This window comes from Pogoniulus pusillus, chromosome 15 (genome assembly GCF_015220805.1).
Source record: "Pogoniulus pusillus isolate bPogPus1 chromosome 15, bPogPus1.pri, whole genome shotgun sequence".
In the NCBI taxonomy this organism is placed as follows: domain Eukaryota; kingdom Metazoa; phylum Chordata; class Aves; order Piciformes; family Lybiidae; genus Pogoniulus; species Pogoniulus pusillus.
In genome coordinates this window covers 19,981,111-20,005,533 of record NC_087278.1, presented here as the reverse complement: position 1 = coordinate 20,005,533, position 24,423 = coordinate 19,981,111, and the positions used below count along the sequence as shown (strand labels likewise).

At 50.7% G+C, this 24,423-nt stretch overlaps 1 protein-coding gene and 1 long non-coding RNA gene across 3 annotated transcripts in view; one reads left to right on the top strand and one right to left on the bottom strand.

The window, feature by feature from the left end:
* LOC135181997 (aldo-keto reductase family 1 member B1-like) overlaps window positions 1–24,423 on the bottom strand; it is a 65,072-nt gene that overhangs the window by 14,566 nt on the left and 26,083 nt on the right. For both annotated transcript variants that reach the window (XM_064155618.1, XM_064155617.1), the window contains exon 2: window positions 6,710–6,768. The gene's annotated coding sequence lies outside the window, so the exon portion shown is untranslated. The remainder of the gene's footprint in view (window positions 1–6,709; window positions 6,769–24,423) is intronic.
* LOC135182000 (uncharacterized) lies at window positions 440–23,515 on the top strand. The gene is made up of 4 exons (XR_010305040.1): window positions 440–760; window positions 1,936–2,090; window positions 16,311–16,366; window positions 23,437–23,515. It is a non-coding gene; the product is annotated as an uncharacterized LOC135182000 (long non-coding RNA).

Sequence of the window (24,423 nt, the reverse complement as noted above, 5' to 3'; positions counted from 1 at the left end):
GCGGGTTGGGTTGGTTTTACACTGAACTAAGCGCAAACGCCTCAGTGGTGAACTTAGCACTTTGCATTTGCTCTTCTGTAGCGGAGAGAGGCTGATGGGTGCCAGGCAAACTGCTGCCTGCAGTGGCAGGATCATAGAACTGTTCTGGCTGGGAGGGATCTGAAAGGTAATCGGGTCCAGGTGTTACCCCAGCACTGCTTGTGGCAATGAGCGTCTGGACTGTTGAAGGATGTTTTCAGTGACTCTCAAGTGGTGACCAAAAGACTGAAATGTTCATCTTTTATCTCGTGCCTTGCTCTCTGTTGGCAAAGAAGTTTCATTATAACATGGAACTTGGTCTTGCCTTGACAAAGATTCTGCAGTCTGAGTCTTTGTAGAGGGATGGGATCCTATTTCCCTCCCTGCAGGACCCTTGCATCAGTCCATGGGTTCAGCATCCATTACCTGTGCTTAGGTAAAATCTCCTCTGGCGTTAGCAGAGTGTTGGAAGGTGCTTAGGTAAAATCTCCTCTGGCATTAGCAGAGTGTTGGAGGATGCAAAAGAGATTTATGATCACCATTTATCCACAGGTACTGCTTTGTTCCAAATACCACCCCCCCTGCTTTCTATGTAGTCTCCAAATGCATTCAGAGATCTGCTATTTGAAAGCCTTCTGGAAACTTGATGTGAATGGAGTGCATCAGAAAGCAAGAGCCAAGGTCCTGGAAGTGCTGAGCTACTCATCTGACAGCTGCCTCGAGGAAAAGCTGCTCCATGACAGTAAGCTGCTGCAATTCCAGCATCCTGCCTTAGACATCTCACACACCACATAGCCTAGGCTTTGTGTTTACCAGAGTAGGGATTAATTGCTTCTTGAGTCCTCCAGTTCACTTGGTTTTGGTAATCTTGCTTACAGCTCCTCCTTGCCCACTGCTGACCCCGGACTACCAGTTTACATATTGTGCAGGTTCCACTGATGTCTTCTTGTGAGTGAGAATCAAATGTTTTCAGCTTGGGTTGATAATAATACCCTGTCAAAATATAGAGGCAGATGTGGCTAGAAAGCAGCCAGGCAGAAAGGGACCTGAGGGTTCTGGTCAACAGCAGCAGAACATGAGGCAGCAGTGTGCCCAGGTGGCCAATAAGGCAAATGGCATCCTGGGCTGGCTCAGGAGCAGTGTGGCCAGCAGGACTAGGGCAGTCCTTCTGCCCCTGTACTCAGCACTGCTCAGGCCACAGCTTGAATGCTGTGTCCAGTTCTGGGCTCCTCAATTCAAGAGAGCTGTTGAGGTGCTGGAAGGTGTCCAGAGAAGGGCATCAAGGCTGGGGAGGGGCCTGGAGCACAGCCCTGAGAGGAGAGGCTGAGGGAGCTGGGGGTGTGCAGCCTGCAGAAGAGGAGGCTCAGGGCAGAGCTCATTGCTGCCTGCAGCTCCCTGAAGGGAGGCTGTAGCCAGGTGGGGTTGGGCTCTTCTGCCAGGCAGCCAGCAAGAGAAGAAGGGGACACAGTGTGAAGTTGTGCCAGGGGAGGTCTAGGCTGGATGTTCTGAGGAAGTTGTTGTCAGAGAGAGTGACTGGCATTGGAATGGGCTGCCCAGGGAGGTGGTGGAGTCTCTGTCCCTGGAGGTGTTGAAGAAGAGCCTGGCTGGGGCACTTAGTGCCATGGTCTGGTTGATTGGCCAGGGCTGGGTGCTAGGTTGGACTGGCTGAGCTTGGAGCTCTCTTCCAACCTGCTTGATTCTGTGATTCTGTGGTTAGAAGGTGCTGGGTGCTAGGTTGGACTGGATGATCTCGAAGGTCTTTTCCAACCTGGTTAATTCTGTGATTCTGTGACCGTGTCACCATCACAGCCACCACGTTTGATGGGATTTGTTAAGGTGTTTGTGCTCTTGCATTACTGAAGCTGTTTTTACAGCACAGTACTTTCAGCTGATTCATGCTCTGTGTTTGTGTTTTAGCAAAATCTCTTCCTGCTCTCCTTGGACTTGTTGCTAAGTTGTTGGCTTAGCCAAGCTTTATTGTTACCTTTCTGCTACCTTTGACATCATCACTTTGCAGAGTGAGAAAAGGACACCAAACTGACATGAAGCAGAGAGAAAGAAGCGAAATGTAGGTAAGGACACAAAGTTTTTAAACTTGACATGCTTACTCCAGTATGCTCAGATGAGAGCAGTGAGTTCTCTTCTCTTGAAACCAAACATGACAAAACACATCAACCCACCTTGCCCCAGAAAGGGTAAAAACCCAAAGCTACTGCAAGAGATATGAGTGCTCTGACAGAAAAGACAGAGCTGGACCTACAGGGAGAAAAAAAAAGACAGGAATGAATCCGTAGAGATGTTATAAATTCATAGAATCAGTCAGGGTTGGAAGGGACCACAAGGAGCAGCCAGTTCCAAGCCCCCTGCCATGGGCACAGACATCCTACCCTAGATCAGCCTGGCCACAGCCTCAGCCAGCCTGGCCTGAAACACCTCCAGCCATGGGGCCTCAACCACCTCCCTGGGCAACCCATTCCAGCCTCTCACCACTCTCATGCTCAGCAGCTTCCTCCTCACCTCCAGGCTGACTCTCCCCACCTCCAGCTTTGCTCCATTCCCCCCAGTCCTAGCACTCTCTCACAGCCTCAAAAGTCCCTCCCCAGCTTTTTTGTAGCCCCCTTCAGATCCTGGAAAGCCACGAGAAGGTCACCTGGGAGCCTCCTCTGCTCCAGCACCGCCCCAACTCTTTCAGTCTGTGCTCACAGCAGAGCTGCTGCAGCCTCTGAGCATCCTCCTGGCCCTGCTCTGGACACTCTCCAGCATCTCCACATCCCTCTGGTCCCAGGAGCTCCAGAAATGGCTGCAGTACTCCAGGTGGGGTCTCAGCAGAGCACAGTAGAGGGGGAGAATCACCTCCCTGGCCCTTACTAGCCACACTTCTGATGCAGCCCAGGCGCTGGTTGGCTTTCTGGGCTGCAAGTGCACACTGCTGGCTCATCATTGCTTCTAATTGCTTCTGGTCCAGTGAGGACCAGACCTCTGCACTGACCTCTACATACACTGACAAACCTTTACACCAAGCCTCTTTTTGTTTGTTGCTTTGCACTCTAATCCACCTTGGAGGTTGACCTCTGTGCCATGTACTTAGCTCAGCACTCTAATGGGGTGAAGTCCTTTTTCTGATGAGGGCTTGCTGCCCAGCCAAATGTTCTTATCTTGGGCTGACTGTCTTCTAAGCACCCTGTCCATCAATTCTCTGTTGGTAGCCTGACTGTAGCAATAGCCACCTCTCCTCAGGAGAGCTGGAGTTGAGAGGGAGGCTGTGGAAATCTTCACTCTTTGCTAAAGAACCACACTCTCAAGAGCATCAAAAGCAGTTTGCTGTGGAACAGTGTGTCTACTAAACAACCCAACAAAGGCAGAGAAACAAGGAATTAGGAGCAGCCTTAATCCCAGGCCTGGAGGCTGTAGCCAGGTGGGGTTGGTCTCTTCTACCAGGCAAGCAGCAACAGAACAAGGGGATACACAGTCTCAAGTTGTGCCAGGGCAGGTCTAGGCTGGATGTTAGGAGGAAGTTGTTGTCAGAGAGAGTGATTGGCATTGGAATGGGCTGCCCAGGGAGGTGGTGGAGTCTCTGTCCCTGGAGGTGTTGAAGCAAAGCCTGGCTGGGGCACTTAGTGCCATGGTCTGGTTGATTGGACAGGGCTGGGTGCTAGGTTGAGTGGATGGGCTTGGAGGTTTCTTCCAACCTGGTCTTGGAGGTCTCTTCCAACCAATTCTATGATTCTTCCAAACAGGAGGGGTCCAGCAGATGGATGTGTTTGCAATAAACTGCATTCACTGAGAGGGGCTAAGTGGGTGGAGCTGCCATCAACCCCTTGTGACCATTCACCCCACCAGACACCCCCAGTCAGCAGGACAAAGTTCAGTTTGCTGCTCTCCTTAACTGGGAGCCTTCATCCCACCTGTTTGTATGGTTTCTTCTCATGATAAGTCTGTCTCTGTAGATGTGGATACTCTAAGACTGGGGGGCATGAGTCATGCTCTCTTTACCTCCTGCTTCTTTGCCTCTGGGCCCATTTCTATCCTAGCCAAGAGTGACCTCACTGGTACTGATACAATGAGTTTGGCAAGGAGCACACATGGATCTCAAATGATGCAAAGAGGCAGCAAATTCGGGCAGGGGGCTGAGGAGAGGGCAGGTTTCCTGGAGGGGCTGCTTCAAGTGTTCCTATCTGCCCTTCCAAACTGTTTGGGTTTGGAGATGGAAACACTCAGCACTGCTGTCCAGCCATGCTTCCTGAGTGGGAGGTGCTGGTTAAGTGCATCCTGTGAGCAGCTTCAAGGTGCAACCTGGGAGGTGGACGTGGTCATGCAGAAGATATCTAGAGAGCTTGGAGTGCAGTGGCTTTGCCTCTGGTGAGAAGTGAGGTGTGGCCAGCAGCTGGCCAGGCCTTAATGTTTGTGGAGTTAACTTCCTGGGGCTGGGGAGAAGTTTTTGGCAACTTAGCCCCGGTGTGGGCTGACAGGAGAGGTCTGCTGGGAGGACAGAATCATGTGTGCAGGCTTTTCTGCTTGGGCCTTTCCCTTCTGCTTTACCTGATTTCTTTGTGGAGAACAAACCTGACTTTGTGGGATTGTTTCTCCTCTTTTCATTTTCCCCTTCTGGACAAAGCATGGGTGCTGACTCAGGCCCACCCACCTCAGTGTTTTAGCTGAGTCACAGTGGTTTTACTCATTCACCTCAACGTTTTAGCTGAGTCATGGTGATTTTAGTCCTTCACCTCAACGTTTTAGCTGAGTCATGGTGATTTTAGTCCTTGGGAAGCTCCCTGGAGCACGCCTGGATTCCGTTTCCTGCATCAGGGTGCCAGTGCAGAAGGCTCCCTGCTCTTACACCTTGCTGAGAGCAGCTATGGTTTGCAAGGCATTGCTGTCACCTCAGGGGAAGTTCACAGATGTCTGGTTGTGAGCTGCCTTACCTTTGGAGTGACTCTTCCAGATGGTACTGGTGCTTTTCATGGTCAGCCTTTGCCAAAACACCAAAATGAAAACAAGCCATCTTTTTAGTGGCTAGCCCAAGGCTCATGCCCATGGCCTTCCCTCCTGCCAGTGGGCCCCATTGAAAAGAGCCTGGCTGTGCCCTCTTTGCCCCTTCCTTGTCAGGTTTTCACACAGCTGACAAGGTGTGGGCTTTCTCTTTTCTCTAAAGAGCCTCAGCTCTGTCAGCCTCTCTTGATGCGAGAGATGCTCAAGTCCCCACATGCTCATCTCTTTAGCTGTCACATCCCCATCACACCCTGGGCAGGCTGGCATCCCTCCAGAGGCACCCAGTCCTGCTTATCCACAGGCTGCAGCATGTGGGTGTGAGCAGAGATTTGCCCACAGGAGTGGCAAACATGGCATCAGTGTTGAAAGTGTGGTTGGCACTTCACAGGGTGCTCGCCAGCAAGCAGCTGGAGAATGGCTGCTGTAGACCTCTGTGGCTGGCATTTCAGCTGTGACTTTGCTGGGCATGAGCTTTGTGCTCATTTGGAAAGGATGAGCACTGTAGAGAGTAGCTGAAGGTGAGGCAGCAGTGTGCCCAGGTGGGCAGCAGAGCCAATGGCATCCTGGGCTGGCTCAGGAGCAGTGTGGCCAGGAGGACAAGGGAGGTTCTTCTGCCCCTGTGCTCAGCACTGCTCAGGCCACACCTTGAGTGCTGTGTCCAGTTCTGGGCTGCTCAATTCCAGAGAGCTGTTGAGGTGCTGAAAGGTGTCCAGAGAAGGGCAGCAAGGCTGGGGAAGGGCCTGGAGCACAGCCCTGTAAGGAGAGGCTGAGGGAGCTGGGGGTGTGCAGCCTGCAGAAGAGGAGGCTCAGGGCAGAGATCATTGCTGTCTGCAACTACCTGAAGGGAGGCTGTAGCCAGGTGGGGTTGGGCTCTTCTCCCAGACAACCACCAATAGAACAAGGGGACACAGTGTGTGGTTGTGCCAGGGCAGGTCTAGGCTGGATGTTCTGAGGAAGTTGTTGTCAGAGAGAGTGATTGGCATTGGAATGGGCTGCCCAGGGAGGTGGTGGAGTCACTGTCCCTGGAGGTGCTGAAGCCAAGCCTGGCTGAGGCACTTAGTGCCATGGTCTGGTTGCTTGGCCAGGGCTGGGTGCTAGGTTGGACTGGCTGAGCTTGGAGGTCTCTTCCAAGCTGGTTGATTCTATGATTCTATGGTTCTATGTTGCTGAACTGCCAGGAAACAGCTTGCTGCAAATCCCTTCCTCTGCAATGAGTGTTGTGAGATGCAGCCATGAATGGTGGGAGCAGGTTTCCTGCTGCTGCTTTCTGGCCCTGCTGCCTGGGCAGGAGCTGTAAGAGTGCTGAGCACTTCCTTATGCTTGTCCTCTATGGTACCACCCTGGGGTGTTTAGAGGCTGCCTAGAAAGCAATTAGTGGTGAGAAGTTCTTTTTACCTTTCCCCATGTAAGTTGTGTCCCTATCTAGTGTGTGTTCAGAGAGACCTGGAGCAGGTGTGATTGAGCCAAGCCACACCACAGAGCTGCTCAGTCACTCCTCACTGCACCCTGGTGGGATGTGCAGGAGAAAACATGACAAAAGGCCTGTGAGTTCAGGAAAAAGACTGGGAGGGATCACCCACTGTGGTCACACACAAAGGAGGTTCAAGCTGGGGAAAACATCACTTAAGTTTGTGACCAACATAATCAGAGTAGGATAACAAGAAACAACCCAAAACTTAAAACCCCTTCCCCTTCCCCATACCTTTACCCATCCTCAACATTGCTCCTGATCTCTCTGCTTTCTGCTGCTCCTTCTTCCTCCTGTGGGAGAGAGATCATAGAATCATAGAATCAACCAGGTTGGAAGAGACCTCCAAGCTCAGCCAGCCCAACCTAGCACCCAGCCCTATCCAATCAACCAGACCATGGCACTAAGTGCCCCAGCCAGGCTTGGCTTCAACACCTCCAGGCACAGAGACTCCACCACCTCCCTGGGCAGCCCATTCCAATGCCAATCACTCTCTCTGACAACAACTTCCTCCTAACATCCAGCCTAGACCTCCCCTGGCACAACTTCACACTGTGTCCCCTTCTTCTGTTGCCAACCCCACCTGGCTACAGCCTCCCTTCAGGTAGTTGTAGACAGCAATGAGCTCTGCCCTGAACCTCCTCTTCTGCAGGCTGCACACCCCCAGCTCCCTCAGCCTCTCCTCACAGGGCTGTGCTCCAGGCCCCTCCCCAGCCTTGCTGCTCTTCTCTGGACACCTTCCAGCACCTCAACATCTCTCTTGAATTGAGGAGCCCAGAAATGGACACAGCACTCAAGGTGTGGCCTGAGCAGTGCTGAGTCCAGGGCTAGAATGCCACTGGCCTTGTTGGCCACCTGGGCACTGCTGCCTCATCTTCAGCTGCTCTCTGTGAGCACCCCCAGGTCCCTCTCTGCCTGGCTGCTCTCAGCCACTCTGTCCCCAGTCTGTAGCACTGCTTGGGGTTGTTGTGGCCAAAGTGTAGAACCCTGCACTTGGCCTTGTTCAGTCTCATCCCATTGGCCTCTGCCCACTCACTGAGCCCTTCTGCAGGGCTCTCCTACCCTCCAACACATCCACACCTGCTCCTAACTTGTTGCCATCTGCAAACTTACTGATGCTGGACTCAATCCCTTGGTCCAGATCATCAATAAAGATACTGCCCAGGACCAGGCCCAGCACTGATCCCTGGGGGACACCACTAGTGACAGCTGCCAACTGGATGTGGTGTGAGTGCTTCCCATAGGCTGCAGTTCTCCTCACTCAGCCTGCAGTGCCAGTGCCTTCTGTGAGGTACAGTCCTTCAGCATGGCTTTCTCTCAGACACAGAGCCTTCTCTTGGGACCCCTGAGTCACCAATGAGTCTTCCACGGCCTGCAGGGGGACATCTGCTCTGCTGCTGACCCCCATGGGCTGTGGAGTCTGCCTATCATCTCCCCACAAGCTGCAGAGGAATCTCTGCTGCCCTGCACCTCCTCCTCTCCTTCTTCACTGACTTTGGCATCTGCTTAGATGTCTCTCTCCCACCCCACTCCTCCACTGCAGGTCACAGCTTGTTTCCCTTTCTTAAATATGTTATCACAGAGGTGCTTCTGCTGCCTGATTGCCTTGGCTAGAGGCAAAGCTGCCTTGCAGCTGTGGAAACTTCTATCAGCTTCTCACAGGAGCCACTCCTTCAGCCCCTCTGCTGCTACTAAACCTGCGCCACACAAACCCAATAGAGGAGGTCAGCCTTGCCCATGTGCTGATAGGAGTGTAACTATCTGTGTGGCTTGGGGGCTCTGTTACACTGGCTGAAGAAGAGCCTGAGCCGTGTGGAGGCAGGAGGAGCTGGCTGTGTCCCTGATGGTGGTTTGGCAGTTGGTTCATCTGGGGCAGGCTGAAGGGGCTGCACAGTTGTGCTGGGCACCATTGCTAAGAGCATGGCAGCTACACAGGTCTCCGGGGAGGCACAGATTTCCTACTGCCTTGCACTTTTGTGGTCATGTAGATTGCTTTGACCTGGGGGTACTGACAGATAGTAAGCTGAAGATGAGGCAGCAGTGTGCCCAGGTGGCCAAGAGAGCCAATGGCATCCTGGCCTGCATCAAGAACAGTGTGGCCAGTAGGACAAGGGAGGTTATTCTGCCCATGTACTCAGCACTGGTCAGGCCACACCTTGAGTACTGTGTCCAGTTCTGGGCCCCTCAATTCAAGAAAGATGTTGAGGTGCTGGAACATGTCCAGAGAAGGGCAACAAAGCTGTTGAGGGGCCTGGAGCACAAATCCTATGAGGAGAGGTTGAAGGAGCTGAGCCTGTTTAGCCTGTAGAAGAGGAGGCTCAGGGGTGATCTTATTACTGTCTACAACTACCTGAAGGGGCATTGTAGCCAGGTAGGGGGTGGCCTCTTCTCCCTGGCAACCAGCAATAGAACAAGGGGACACAGTCTCAAGTTGTGCCAGGGGAGGTATAGGCTGGATATTAGGAAGAAGTTCTTCACAGAGAGAGTGATTGGCATTGGAATGGGCTGCCCAGGGAGGTGGTGGAGTCACTGTCCCTGGGGGTCTTCAAGCAAAGCCTGGATGAGGCACTTAGTGCCATGGTCTAGTTGATTGGTTAGGGCTGGGTGCTAGGTTGGACTGGATGATCTTGGAGGTCTCTTCCAACCTGGTTGATTCTATGATTCTATGTATGAAGTAGATGTAAAAGGCATCCGCTCTGGTTTGACACATGCAGGAAACAGGCAGAGGCACTGAATGCTAAGAACATCTCTCTGTGTGGACATTGCCACTGGTCTAAATCAGGCTTCCTGAAAAACAGTGTTCTTTTGGGTCACCTGGCACCTGGGACGTACAGCTGTGGGCTGCAGAGCCACACTGCTTCTTTATTGTCCTAGCTCTGCAGCACTCGTGTGAGGCTTCTGGCAGGTGCATCCTCTGACCGGGCTTAGACAGCCAAAGGTCATGGAATCACAGAATCAAGCAGGTTGGAAGAGACCTCCAAGCTCATCTCAACCTAGCACAGAAACACAGCAGCCCTCCCAGAAACCTGAGTCCCCAGGAGGGGCTCTCAACCACCCCTGCACCTTCCCCCTGCCCCTCTCAACCTTACCCCAGTCCCAAAGAAGAACAGAGGTTCGGCCAAGAGGTTAAGAAGCAAAGGTGGGTTAGGCCAAATGGAAGGGTGTGTCAGAGAGATGCAGCTCAGTCAGCAGCCCAAGCAAGAGTGAGAGAAAATGGTGAGAGTGTTATCTAATGCTTTCATTTCTTGTTCTCATACTTCTCAGCAGACAGGCAGGCCTTGGAGGTGGTGGGAAGTGCTTCTTAGGGTATGAAGGTGCAAAGTCTAATGCAGGTCAGAAAGCTGTGGAGATAACAGGCAGTGGCACAGAGCTGTTCACAAAGGAGTTACGCTTCCGCTCTGCCTAATTGCCTTATCTCTAGGGAAGATAAACCTTGTTGTAGATAGCCTTGAAAAACCTGGGTTTGTAGGGCTCTGAAAGCCTCCTGGGCTTTTCCTAGTGCCCAGCACAGGTGAGGATCAAGCTACCACTACCTCTGTGCTGTAACTGAGTCACAGTGCCATCAGGCCCCAGGCAGCCTGGCAGCCTTCCCAGGGCACTTGTTCCTGCACATCCTCCACCTGCAGTGCGTGGGCTCAGGAACGCTGAACACGGCAGTGGTGTTTAAAGGCTGGCTGCCACCTTGCTAGAGGGAACTGCTTTGCAGGTGGCCTTCCTCTGGGATGCCTCTGCAGTCATTGGAGCCAGCTCACTGTCCCCTGCTAGGCTCTGGCACTCCCAGTCTTCGTTATGGGTTGGAAGAGCTGTGTGCTCTCAGCCCTTCCTTACATACAAAACTGTGTTGGAGTTAAGAATCTGTTGTGATTCAGGAAGAGAATCCAGAGAAGGGCAGCAAGGCTGGGGAGAGGCCTGGAGCACAGCCCTGTGAGGAGAGGCTGAGGGAGCTGGGGGTGTGCAGCCTGCAGAAGAGGAGGCTCAGGGCAGAGCTCATTGCTGTCTGCAGCTACCTGCAGGGAGGCTGTAGCCAGGTGGGGTTGGGCTCTGCTGCCAGGCAAGCAGCAACAGAGCAAGGGGACACAGTGTAAAGTTGTGGCAGGGGAGGTCTAGGCTGGATGTCCAAGAAGGTTTCACAACCAATCAAAAGCAGCTGTCTGTTTTAAATGCATGTCACAGAATCGCAGAGTTAACCAGCTTAGAAGAGACCTCTAAGGTCATCCAGTCCAACCTAGCACCTAACACCTTCTAATTAACTAAGCCATGGCACCAAGTGCCTCATCCAGCCTTCTCTTAAACATCTCTAGGCACGGTGCCTCCACCACCTCCCTGAGCAGCCCATTCCAATGCCAATCACTCTCTCTGCCAACAACTTCCTCCTAACATCCAGCCTGAACCTGTCCTGGCACAGCTTGAGGCCGTGTCTTCTTGTTCTGTTGCTGCTTGCCTGGCAGAAGAGCCCAACCCCACCTGGCTACAGCCTCCCTTCAGGTAGTTGTAGACAGCAGTGAGGTCACCCCTGAGCCTCTTCTTCTCCAGGCTAAAAGTAGTAAGCAAAAGAGCATTGTCTAAAGAGAACTTGTGGTGAGTGCAAGTGCCTTGAGCGCAGCTAGGAGGGGAATGTGCTGTATGCAGTGTGTGAAGGGGAACATAAAGATCACAGATGGCTTGGTTATTGAAGGAGGGCACTCAGGAAGGCCTGGAGAGGGGAAAGAGCCACTTCCCCATAAATGCAGCACTCATAAATCACAGAATCACAGAACTTTAGGGGCTGGAAGGGATCTCCAGAGGTCATCAAGTCCAACCTCCCTGCCAAGACAGCATCACCCAAGGTAGTCTGTGCAGAAATGCACCCAGGCTGGTTTTGAATGCCTCCAGAGAAGGAGACTCCACAACCTCTCTGGGCAGCCTGTTCCAGGGCTCTGTCACCCTCACTGTAAAGAAGTTTCTCCTCATGATGAGCTGAAACCTTCTATGTTCCAGTTTGCATCCATTGCTCCATGTCTTATTGCTGCTGACCAGCAAAAAGAGCTTGGCCCCAGGCACTTGACAGCCCCCCCTCAGATATTTGTATACACTGATCAGATCTCCTCTCAGTCTTCTCCAGGGCTCTCAGTCTCTCTCCATAGGGCAGATGCTCAAGTGCCCCAATCATCCTTGCAGCTCTCTGCTTCACCCTCTCCAGCAGGTCCCTGTCTCACTTGAACTGGGGGGCTCAAAACTGGACACAGTTCTCCCGGTGCAGTCTCAGTAGGGCAGAGGGGGAGAAGAACCTCCCTGGCCCTGCTGGCCACACTTTTCCTGATGCACTCCAGAATACCATTGGCTCTCTTGCCCACAAGGGCACATTGCTGGCTCATGCAGAACGTGTGGCCCACCAGCACCCCGAGGTCTTTCTCCATGGACCTGCTTTCCAGCAGGGCAGCCCCAACCTGTATTGGTGCCTGTTATACATTAATACTGTTTTCAAACACTCCTCCAAGTGTGCTGCTGCTGCTGAAACTGGAAGCTCTGCCTACAGCTATCAGACTTCTGTTACAGGATGAGTATATTTGGCATGACCTGTTTGGGCTAGAGATGTTCTAGTGAGAACTGTCCCTGCCTATGGTGGGGGAGTTGGAACTAGATGATCTTTGAGGTCCCTTCCAACCTAAACCGTTCTATGCTTCTGTGATTTGTGGTTTATATCATCCTGAACCTGCAGAGGGGGCAAAGGCTCCACATAACATGAATATTGAGGGAGCTGAATTAGTTCTTCATTCTCCTTGTGTGTTTTGCTTTCCTGGTGACTTGCAGGAACACTTCAGTGGCAATAAGATCCTTGTTAGAAACTTAATAAAAAGCATTTATGAGACAAAACAGCAGCAGGGCTGTTGCCATTTCACTTGCAGAAGTCTTTTTGATGTCTAAGCCTACTGACTAAGGCTTTCTCTGTAGCCCAGTGCTACTTGATCCCTTGTCTTCTCACCTGGAGAGCAGCCAGGCAGAGAGGGTCCTGGGGGTACTGGTAGAGAATAGCTGAAGATGAGGCAGCAGTGTGCCCAGGTGGGCAGCAGAGCCAATGGCACCGTGGCCTGGCTCAGGAACAGTGTAGCCAGCAGGACAAGGGAGATTCTTCTGCCCCTGTACTTAACACTGGTCAGGCCACACCTTGAGTACAGTGTCCAGTACTTGTGTCCCTTCCAACCTAAACCATTCTATGGTTCTATGAAACACACAGAGGGAGGCAATGCCCAAGACAGAGTCATGGAGGAAGGGCTAAGAGCACCACTTAATGGCACATTAATTAATAGAGGTCTTAGGATCGGGGAGTTGTTTTGCAGACCTCCTTGTTTGTTATTCATAGATACAGGGGAGGAGATGAGGACCATAGAAACATAGAGTCAAGCAGGTTGGATGAGACCTCCACGCTTAGCCTGTCCAACCTAGCACCCAGCCCTGGCCAATCAACCAGACCATGGCACTAAGTGCCTCATCCATAGAAACATAGAATCAAGAAGGTTGGAAGAGAGCTCCAAGCTCAGCCAGTCCAGCCTAGCACCCAGCCCTGGCCAAGCAACCAGACCATGGCACTAAGTGCCCCAGCCAGGCTTGGCTTCAACACCTCCAGAGAGAGCCTCTTGTAGAGCTCAGGACAAAACTAGAGATGATGAAGAATACAACAGTACCAACATTACCTTAGATTTATTTGTGTGCTAGGCCAAGAGTGTAGAGCCATCACCTTTGTGAGCAGCACCTTGGGCTTGTGCCCTGAATGGTGGGACAGGACAGGTGCAGTGTGGAAGCCTGGAACGAACCTGCCTGCAGTGTTGGCGATGCACACAGTGGTGGTGAGATGCAAATCCCTGAGCTGGATGCAGCTCCAGCACATTGTTTTAAGGACTGCTTGGCCTAAGTGATGTTTGCTGTGCAATTATTTCAACAAATTAGTATTTCATTAAGGCTCAGTGTGAGAAGAAGGAAGCCTCTAGGGATTATCCTCCTCCTTGGGAGACTTTCCTCTGTGTGTAGGACAATTTATTGTTTCTAAACATTCTCCTGATGTCCTTGATTATTAGATGACATCTTTAGAAATGTGCCTGCAGTGTTAATGTCGTTTCCCCTGTGCCCTAAGGCAAGAGGAAGGCCTTGACAAAGGGAAGAAAGCTCACTTGTTAATTTTAGCCCTTTTATATTGATGCCTTTGATTCTTTCATTTTTGGACTAGGAACTTAACATGTTAATAGAGATTAAAAAAGATTTTAATGAAGCCAGGGCTTCAGATACATTTGGCAACCTGACATTCATTAAAAATCAAATTAGCAGCAGGGATAAATAAGATTTTAATGATAAAAATAGATGCATGAGGATTTACTGAAGAAAGGCAGAAAAAACCCAGAGGTTTTCTTTTGCAATCCATTCCAAGCATGCTGCCTGCAAAGGACTTAATGATCTAAGCAACAAAGCTCCTGTCAAAAGAAAAGCTTCACAAAAGCAGCAAGATTTCTCATGTCCCCATCATGAATTTGCTGTTCCTGCATGAGGAGCAGTGTGGGCAGCAGGACAAGGGAGGTTGCTCTGCCCCTGTGCTCAGCACTGCTCAGGCCACACCTTGAGTGCTGTGTCCAGTTCTGGGCTCCTCAATTCCAGAGAGATGTTGAGGTGCTGGAAGGTGTCCAGAGAAGGGCAGCAAGGCTGGGGAGGGGCCTGGAGCACAGCCCTGTGAGAAGAGGCTGAGGGAGCTGGGGGTGTGCAGCCTGCAGCAGAGGAGGCTCAGGGCAGACCTCATTGCTGTCTGCGACTACCTGAAGGGAGGCTGTAGCCAGGTGGGGTTGGGCTCTTCTGCCAGGCAAGCAGCAACAGAACAAAGGGACACAGTGTGAAGTTGTGCCAGGGGAGGTCTAGGCTGGATGTTCTGAGGAAGTTGTTGTCAGAGAGAGTCATTGGCATTGGAATGGGCTGCCCAGGGAGGTGGTGGAGTCACTGTGCCTGGAGGTGTTGAAGCCAAGCCTGGCTGGGGCACTTAGTGCCATGGTCTGGTTGATTGGCCAGGGCTGGGTGCTAGGTTGGACTGGCTGAGCTTGGAGGTCTCTTCCAACCTGCTTGATTCTGTGATTCTAAACAAAAGCTGTAAAGTGTTAGGTGGGAGATTTTCACTAATGTTTGAGGGAGTGTTAGCCACATTAAAGAGCAGAGCAAGCCCTTATCTGCAACACCAGGTAAACATTTAGTCATCTGTGTTTAGAAAGGTGGAGTCCAAGTGGAACCAAGCTGGAGTAGATACAGGGAAGCAGGGTTCATATTACTAAAAGAGCTTGTAAGATCCTGTCTTTTTGAACCAAAGGAAACTCAAAAAGAGACAAAACAAATGAAGTGTTATGTCAGGGAGGGAGGAAGAGCTCTTAATTCAGAGTGGGTTTGAGGACAAAGTAAATTTGTTCCTGTTATTTCAACAGCTACTTAAAAGGGAGTAGCCCAAAAGGTGTCAGTTCAGTTACAATGATCAGCTGAAGTAAAGCAGGCACTCAAATGTACCAATCATTTGCTGTTTGAAAGGCTTGAGAAAGGGGAAGTCGACTGGATTACAGCAGGGAGAGAGAAAAACCCTTTGGCAGTGGATGTGCTGATGAGAAAAATCACTTCAGAATGACTGAGTGGTCAACCCCTAATCCAGAGCAGAGAGTGGTTTGCAGGTCACTCGTGGAGTCAGTGTAAACTCTTCTGCCCCGCAGAGATGCTGACCTGGCTTAACAGCTCACAGAAAGCCACCTGGCTATTAGTGTCCACAGGGAGTTCATTCTGCAGTAGCTGTCTATAGTGAAGCCTAATTTCATAAAGTCATAGAATCAGTCAGGGTTGGAAGGGACCACAAGGAGCAGACAATTCCAAACCCCCTGCCATGCCCAGGGACACCCTACCCTAGAGCAGGCTGCACACAGCCTCAGCCAGCCTGGCCTTAAACACCTCCAGCCATGGGGCCTCAACCACCTCCCTGGGCAACCCATTCCAGCCTCTCACCACTCTCATCCTCCTCACCTCCAGGATGACTCTCTCCAGCTCCAGCTTTGCTCCATTCTCCCCACTCCTGTCATACCCTGACAGCCTCAAAAGTCCCTCCCCAGCTTTTTTGTAGCCCCCTACAGGTCCTGGAAGGCCACAAGAAGGTCACCTGGGAGCCTTCTCTGCTCCAGCCTGCACAGCCCCAGCTCTTTCAGGCTGTGCTCATAGCAGAGCTGCTGCAGCCTCTGAGCATCCTCCTGGCCCTGCTCTGGACACTCTCCAGCATCTCCATATCCCTCTTGTCATAGGAGCTCCAGAGCTGGATGCAGGTGGGGTCTCAACAGAGCAGAGTAGAGGGGCAGAATCACCTCCCTTGCCCTGCTGGCCACACTTCTCCTTCTGCAGCCCATCACAGGGTTGTTTCTGGGCTGCACTCACACTGCAGCCTCATGTGGAGCTTTTTATCACCCCAGACCGCCAGGTCCTGTTCCTCAGGGCTGCTCTCAGACATTCCCCACCCAGCCTGGAGCTGTGCTTGGGATTGCACCCACCCAGGTGCAGGACCTTACACTTGGCCTTGTTTTGTGATGCAGCACAAGTGTCCTAACTGTGACACCCAAGCACACTCCTTTACCAGGAGGATGGAGGAACTTCTCTTCTGACATACAGAGTGGATGTTGTGTCAGAAATACAAAGGAATGTACTACTTGTTCTCTTACAGCTGTCTTAGCATAAGCAAAATGGGGAGAGAATTAGTCACAGGAGCTGTTTAGGTCAAGGTCCTGTGGGTACAAATAAGTCTTAATGGTTCTGCTTAGCCTCAGCTGAGCCCTTTCTTATACTCTAACCCGTTTAATTGCAGGGCTGTGGAAGAAGTGAAGTTGGTTTGTTGGTACCATGAGGATCCTGATAATTCAGGTAAATAATGTGAGGCTTTTTTCCCTGCTTTTCCTCCTCCAGTAGCAGTTTCTAAAGTAGCTACACCTGCCTTATGCTGTGTGCTGACTTCATAACAATGAAGAACTAACCCATGCAACACAAACCTCCTCCCATGCATGGACTGGGGAATGTTGATGCTGCAGAGGGTGAAGTTTGGCAAATGTTGTTGCAGAAAGCAAAGAAGCCTTTTTAGCTAATCCTTGATCACATTGGGTGATTCTGTGCTCCACAACCTCCCTGGGCAACCTGTGCCAGTGTCTCACCACCCTCAACCTGTGCCAGTGTCTCACCACTCTCAACCTGTGCCAGTGTCTCACCACTCTCAACCTGTATCAGTATCTCACCACTCTCTACCTGTGCCAGTGTCTTACCACTCTCTACCTGTGCCAGTGTCTCACCACTCTCAACCTGTATCAGTATCTCACCACTCTCTACCTGTGCCAGTGTCTCACCACTCTCTACCTGTGCCAGTGTCTCACCACCCTCACTGCAAAGAACCCTTTCCTAACATCCAGTCTCAGTCTCCCCTCTGCCAGTTCAAACCCATTCCTCCTCATCCTGTCATTACCAGACCTTGTCAATAGTCCTTCCCCAGCCTTCCTGTGGCCCTCTTCAGATACTGGAAGGCCACTCCAAGGTCTTTGATGTGATCTTCACACACAAGGCAGGCACAAGCTATGTGTGTACACCTTATTTATAAGGCAGGACAGAGTCCTTAGACTCAGTGGCTCCTGGTTCTTTATCCTCTTTGCTGTGGTTGCTTCTCCCCAAAATAGAAGGAGGGAGAGCACAAAAACATGTCTGGTCAACCAGGACATGTATAAGCCTATTTTAGCCTATTTGGGCCTACCAAAACAGAGTGTGGCAGAGCAGAGTAGCTGGAAACCTTGGCAGCATTCTCTCTTTCCACCAAGCATTGCATCCCCTCTTCAACCAGGAGAGCAAACAGCTGGCATCTGCATTCAGTTGATGTAATTAAACCTCATCACAGAGTTTCAAGGTAGAACAAACACCCATATAAGCTAATATTGCTCACTACCTTGGGGCCAGCACAAGATTGTTTCCTGAAAAGTAGATCAGTGAATTTGAAGAGCTCTTATTAAAGAGCTGCAAGGCTTCTGTGCACACCTTTATTAAACCTTTTAGTATCATTAAAAAGGGAAAGGACATTGCCATGTTTCCATGCCCACTTGCTCTTGCCCAATTCAGCACTGCTGCCTTATTTCTCTGTGATGAAAACACATTTATTGGTTTCCTATGCTCAAAGGGAAGCAGCAATAAAACAATAAAAGAAGAAATTGGAAGTAAGGAAAAACCTTGGTCTCATTAAGTCAGTGGAGCCTTCAGGTGGTTTGGACTCTAACCTGATGCCTCATCCTCTTCTGCCAGGCAAGCAGCAACAGAACAAAGGGACACAGTGTTAAGTTGTGTCAGGGCAGGTCTAGGCTGGATGTTAGGAGGAAGCTGTTGCCAGAGAGAGTGATTGGCATTGGAATGGGCTGCCCAGGGAGGTGGTGGAGTCTCTGTGCCTTGAGGTGTTGAAGCCAAGCCTGGCTGGGGCACTCAGTGCCATGGTCTGGTTGCTTGGCCAGGGCTGGGTGCTAGGTTGGACTGGCTGAGCTTGGAGGTCTCTTCCAACCTGCTTGATTCTATGTTTCTATGGATGAGGCACTTAATGCTATGGTCTGGTTGATTGGACAGGGCTGGGTGCTTTGATCACATTGGGTGCTTCTGTGCTCCACAACCTCCCTGGAGGAGTTCAAGGCCAGGTTGGATGAGGCCTTAAGCAACCTGTTCTAGTGGGAGGTGTCCCTGCCTATGGCAGGGGGGTTGGAACTGGATGCTCTTTGAGGTCCCTTTCAACCTAAACCAATCTATGAAAACACAGAAGTGTTGACACTCAAATGCATATGCAGACAGAAACATATCTGTTTATCTATATTAATCTAGGACTACAAGGGTCACAAAATAAGAGGACATTAGGGGTTGGTAGGGACCCAAGGAGATCATTGAGTCCAACCCTCCTGCCAGAGCAGGACAATGCTAACACAGATCACAGAGGAACACATCCAGACAGGGCTTGAAAGGCTCCAGAGAAGGAGACTCCACAGCCTCTCTGGGCAGCCTGTGCCAGTGCTCTGGGACCCTTAGAGTAAAGAAGTTGCCCCTTGTGTTGAGGTGGAACCTCTTTTGCTGCAGTTTACACCCCTGGAGCTTCTTTTGCTGCAGTTTACACACATGACTTTCATCAGGGTAGAATAACCAAGGCAGTTGTATGGTAGCAATCACCTTTTGAAATCCTGACTACTGCAGAACTATCCAGGCAAAGGAAGTCTTTAGAATCATGAGGATTTGGGACCTTTCTGATGAGTTATTCTGGTAAGACAAGAGCTGTGGACATGGTGAGTGTCCTGTAGGATCTGTGATTTTTCACATCTGGGTTTTGATGCTGCCCTTCTGAGCTTAAATTAAGTAATAAATTCTTTTTTTTTTTCCTGGAAATGAAAACACAAAAAATATATATTGGGAAGTCCAAGGAGACCCTCTGCATTTCCAGGTTGTCAAAGGAGGTAGTGATCTTGTTGCACACCTAGCTTGCTGATTAACAAAAGCAAAGAGCCAGTAATTAATGTGTTACAGTTGAAGTGGAGGCTTAAGCAGGCTGAGGATGTGGGATGCATGCAGTCCATGGGGTGCACAGCCAAGGAGCCAAAGATTCCAGCAATAGAAGGGGACACAGTCTCAAGTTGTGCCAGGGGAGGTATAGGCTGGATATTAGGAAGAAGTTCTTCACAGAGAGAGTGATTTCCCATTGGAATGGGCTGCCCAGGGAGGTGGTGGAGGCACCGTCCCTGGGGGTCTTCAAGAAAAGACTGGATGAGGCACTTAGTGCCATGGTCTGGTTGATTGGATAGGGCTGGGTGCTAGGTTGGACTGGATGATCTTGGAGGTCTCTTCCAACCTGGTTGATTCTATGATTCTATGAAAAGAATGCTTTTGCCTTAAGCTCTGAGCTGATTTCTGTTACACAGATCTGGCAGGGTTAAGATAAAGCTTGAATGCTTTCATTCCTCTGTGCCCTCTGAAAATGAAGAAATAATTGGATGGAAGCAGATCTGAATCTATTACCCTTTGAAGAGTGCTAGGAGCTGTGCATGTGTTTTCCAGTGAGCTCAGTCAGTTTTCTCCCTGGCCATAAATTCATTTTAGAAAGCAAGTGTATTGCAGGATTTGTGCTGAGCCTCAAGATGCTGGCTGTGAACAGACCGTAACAATTCAGACCTGGCACTGAGCTGTCCTGCTTCTGCCACCTTCTATTTTTGGATCTTCATTTTTTTCCATAATATCAGTGGATATGCTGGGGAGCTTTCACCTTTTTTGTTTTTTGAAGCACCCTTTTGCACACAAGAGTAATATGGAATTGCACAGTACTGCACAATAGTTCGATGCAGCACTAGCACAGGCTCACAGCATGTTAGGGTTGGAAGGGAACCAAAGAGCTCATCCAGTCCAACCCCCTGCCAGAGCAGGACCATACAATCTAGCTCAGGTCACACAGGAACACATCCAGACAGGCCTTGACAGGCTCCAGAGAAGGAGACTCCACAGCCTCTCTGGGCAGCCTGTGCCAGTGCTCTGGGACCTCTCCAGTCAAGAAGTTTTCCCTCATGTTGAGGTGGAACTTCTTGTGCTGTAGTTTCCATCCATTGCTGCTTGTCCTATTCCAGGGCACAAATGAGCAGAGGCTGTCTCTGTCCCATCCTTCCTGACTCCTAGCCATCAGATATTTATAGACATTGCTCAGATCCCCTCTCAGTCTTCTCCTCTGCAGACTAACCAGCTCCAGGGCTCTCAGCCTTTCCTTATCAGGCAGCACTCCAATCCCTTCAACATCCTTGTTGCCCTCCATCAGATACTTCTCCAGCAGATCTGTCCCTCTTGAACTGGAGAGCCCAGAATTGGATGCAATATTCTAGGGTCCTCCAAAGGAAGAAGACATCTCAGACCAGGTACTGCTTCTAACTAGAGGGCTATGTATCTTGTTTACTTCAAGAGAAGGTTGTGGATGGTCCCTCCCTAGAGGTGTTCAAGGATGAGGTCAGATGGTTGGATGGATCCAACAGGTTGGATGAGGACTTAAGCAACCTGTTCCAGTGGAAGATGTCCCTGCCTATGGCAGGGGGTTGGAACTGGATGGTCCTTGAGGTCCCTTCCAACCTAAACCATTCTGTGATTCTGAAATAGTTCTCTCTCTCTCAATTTGGTGTATGAGGTATTTTACACTCTTGAGGATTGACTCTGTGGGGCTCTGAACTCTGGCTCTTGGAATGCTGAGAGAGGGAAAAGTCCAACAAAGCAGAATTCACATGCAGATCAGATCCTGATGTGCCACAGACACAATACATTTGCACTTTAGAGTATGGGTAGTCAAATACATTAAGGGTAGCCTGGTTTTCACTTGGCACTAAAAATAAGAGCTGCTGTGCTCCTCCCAGTGCATTGAAATTGTAGTTTGAGGTGAAGTCAGTCAGCAGGGCTGTGGCATGACTACTGTCATACACTCACCCTCACACTCCTTAGAGCCTAACTTTTGGATGTGTCCCTAAATGTCACTTAACTGTCAGATGTAGTCAAGTCCTCGTGGAGGCAGAATGACTAAGAACAAACAGTAGGAAGTAATGCAGGAAGGCCATGAGAAAAATGTCCATTCTCCACACAAGGATGAAGAAATTTGGAGGAGAAAACTTCTGATCTACTTGGGGTGAAATCAGTCAAGCCACTCCTCCACGTTGGTAGGTGCCAGATGAGCACTCATTAACATACAGGCTGGAGAGATAGCTGTATGATTTAGTTACCAAAGGCACAATTATCATCTCCTACTCCATATCTTTAGAAGTGTCATTTACAGGACAGTTTCTGCCCTGACTGCTTCAGAGTGACACAACTGATGCTTTTTAAAGAGATGCAGTGGCATCCTGGGCTGGCTCAGGAGCAGTGTGGGCAGCAGGACAAGGGAGCTTCTTCTGCCCCTGTACTCAGCACTGCTCAGGCCACACCTGGAGTGCTGTGTCCAGTTCTGGGCTCCTCAATTCCAGAGAGATGTTGAGGTGCTGGAAGGTGTCCAGAGAAGAGCAGCAAGGCTGGGGAGGGGCCTGGAGCACAGCCCTGTGAGGAGAGGCTGAGGGAGCTGGGGGTGTGCAGCCTGCAGCAGAGGAGGCTCAGGGCAGAGCTCATTGCTGTCTACAACTACCTGGAGGGAGGCTGTAGCCAGGTGGGGTTGGTCTCTTCTGCCAGGCACGCAGCAAGAGAAGAAGGGGACACAGTGTGAAGTTGTGCCAGGGCAGGTCTAGGCTGGATGTTAGGAGGAAGTTGTTGGCAGAGAGAGTGATTGGCATTGGAATGGGCTGCCCAGGGAGGTGGTGGAGTCACCATTGCTGGAGGTGTTGAAGCCAAGCCTGGCTGGGGCACTTAGTGCCATGGTCTGGTTGATTGGCCAGGGCTGGGTGCTAGGTTGGACTGGCTGAGCTTGGAGCTCTCTTCCAGCCAGGGTAATTCTATGATTAGCTGAGTAGCAAAATCAGCTGAGCAAGAGAAGACAACAACAAAGTTGCATTTGTGATCAAATTCCTATGCTAACAGCACAAAATGTAAACAAAAAACATCCTCAAGAACTCCTTTTGTCAAAGGGTAGCCAAAGATCAGCTTTCCAGCTCACATAATTCAGTCTGCAGTTACAGACATGGAAATAACAGGCAGCTGGTTTCATTTGGGAGTCACACGATACGCTGCTTCTGCAGCCTTTTGCCTGCCACAGCTTTGGGCAAGCTTTGCATGAAGCAGAAATAATACTTGCACTGTGCTTTTGAAGAGACTGCAGGCCAAGCCAAGAGAGCTGGAGTGGAGCAGGAGAGCCAAAGGATAGTACAAACCCATAATGAAAGCAACATGTGATACCATCTGGCCAGGGAAAGATGAGAAGGGTGGTGGGGTTTAAGGGCTCGTCATGAAATACCCCTCGCAAGAAGAGGAATGTGTTTGGAGATTAGGAGGATGACATCCTAGGCATTAGGGAAATCAGGTTTATTTCTGACCTTGTCAGTCCTTACCTGTGTGCTCTTCTGTCTGCCTCTCAGTTTTGCTTCAGGGCTGTTCTGTGGGCTCCTCTGGTGAGGCTTCCAGCCTCTTTGTTTTTTGGTATCCAGCTGAAAAGGTAAAGGAGAGGATGGCACCGTTTGAGTTGACTGCTCAGTCACAGAATCATAGAATCAACCAGGTTGGAAGAGACCTTCAAGATCATCCAGTCCAACCTAGCACCCAGCCCTGGCCAGTCAACCAGACCATGGCACTAAGTGCCCCAGCCAGGCTTGGCTTCAACACCTCCAGGCACAGAGACTCCACCACCTCCCTGGGCAGCCCATTCCAATGCCAATCACTCTCTCTGAAAACAACTTCCTCAGAACATCCAGCCTAGACCTCCCCTGCCACAACTTCACACTGTGTCCCCTTCTTCTCTTGCTGCTTGCCTGGCAGAAGAGCCCAACCCCACCTGGCTACAGCCTCCCTTCAGGTAGACAGCAATGAGGTCTGCCCTGAGCCTCCTCTGCTGCAGGCTGCACACCCCCAGCTCCCTCAGCCTCTCCTCACAGGGCTGTGCTCCAGGCCCCTCACCAGCTTTAGCGCCCTCCTGTGGACACCTTCCAGTACTGCAACTTCTCTCTTGAATTGAGGAGCCCAGTGCTTGTCTGCTGGACACAGCACTCAAGGTGTGGACTGAGCAGTGCTGAGTACAGGGGAAGAAGAACCTCCCTTGTCCTGCTGGCCACACTGCTCCTGAGCCAGCCCAGGATGCCATTGGCTCTGCTGCCCACCTGGGCACACTGCTGCCTCATCTTCAGCCTACTATCTACCAGCACCCCCAGGTCCCTTTCCTCCTGGCTGCTCTCAGCCACTCTGTTCCCAGCCTGTAGTGCTGCTTGGGGTTGTTGTGGCCAAAGTGCAGAACCCTGCACTTGGCCTTGTTCAATCTCTTCCAATGTTTTGTATTTCAGATGAAACCAAAATCTGAAGAAGTGAGAGCTCTGTACAAGCCCTTAAAGGTACTTCACACTGTGTCCCCTTCTGTTGCTGGGTGCCTGGCAGCAGAGCCCAACCCCACCTGGCTACAACTTCCCTTCAGGGAGTTGTAGCCAGCAATGAGCTCTGCCCTGAGCCTCCTCTTCTGCAGGCTGCACACCCCCAGCTCCCTCAGCCTCTCCTCACAGGGCTGTGCTCCAGGCCCCTCACCATCTTTGTTGCCCTTTGCTGGACACATTCCAACATCTCTCATGGCTCCTTGACCTTCAGAAATCACATTACATAAAGCCAGCAGGATTTGCCAGTAGCCTCTGCAGTGCTGGGAAGGCCAGCTCTTCTCCTTAGGCATTCAGCTTCTCTTCTGTGCACAGCCAAGCCAAACCTGGTCAAAACCAGAGTTAATACTTTTCAAATGTGCTTTGGGGAAAGGCCCTTTAAAAGCAGTTGTTCACCAGCTTCTAGTGAATTCAGTGGGAATTAGCTACCTAAAAACACAACAAGAGGCTTGAAAAGCCTTTTCAAAGAATGTCCTAACCACAGAAGCACCTCAGGTTTGCTGATTCCTTGTAAATGCAGGGCTCTGGAGGTCTGCCTTCATCTTGCCTGACTTAGGTACATAATGGATGCACTTCAGTTAGGAAAATAATTGTCCTAATTCTCCCCTGTAGTCAGTAGAGAGGAAAAAGCTGCTGGTACCACCAGGATCACAATTGCTGTCATTAAGTGCCTCCTTATCTCCTAGGATACTCAAGGTAACTCTAGTTAAATGCCTAAAATTAGTTAGCAGGGAGGTGGGGACTACCTGTCTGTCAATAACTCTCAAGGTAGATGTTTTTAAAGGCAATTTGGTAACTTGGGAAATGAAGGCCACCATGAATCTCTTTCTTAGCTGAGGAAAAGGCAGCTGAGACTTCTCTTACAGCCCTGCACCCCAGGACTAAAACAAAGCGAGGATTGTTTTG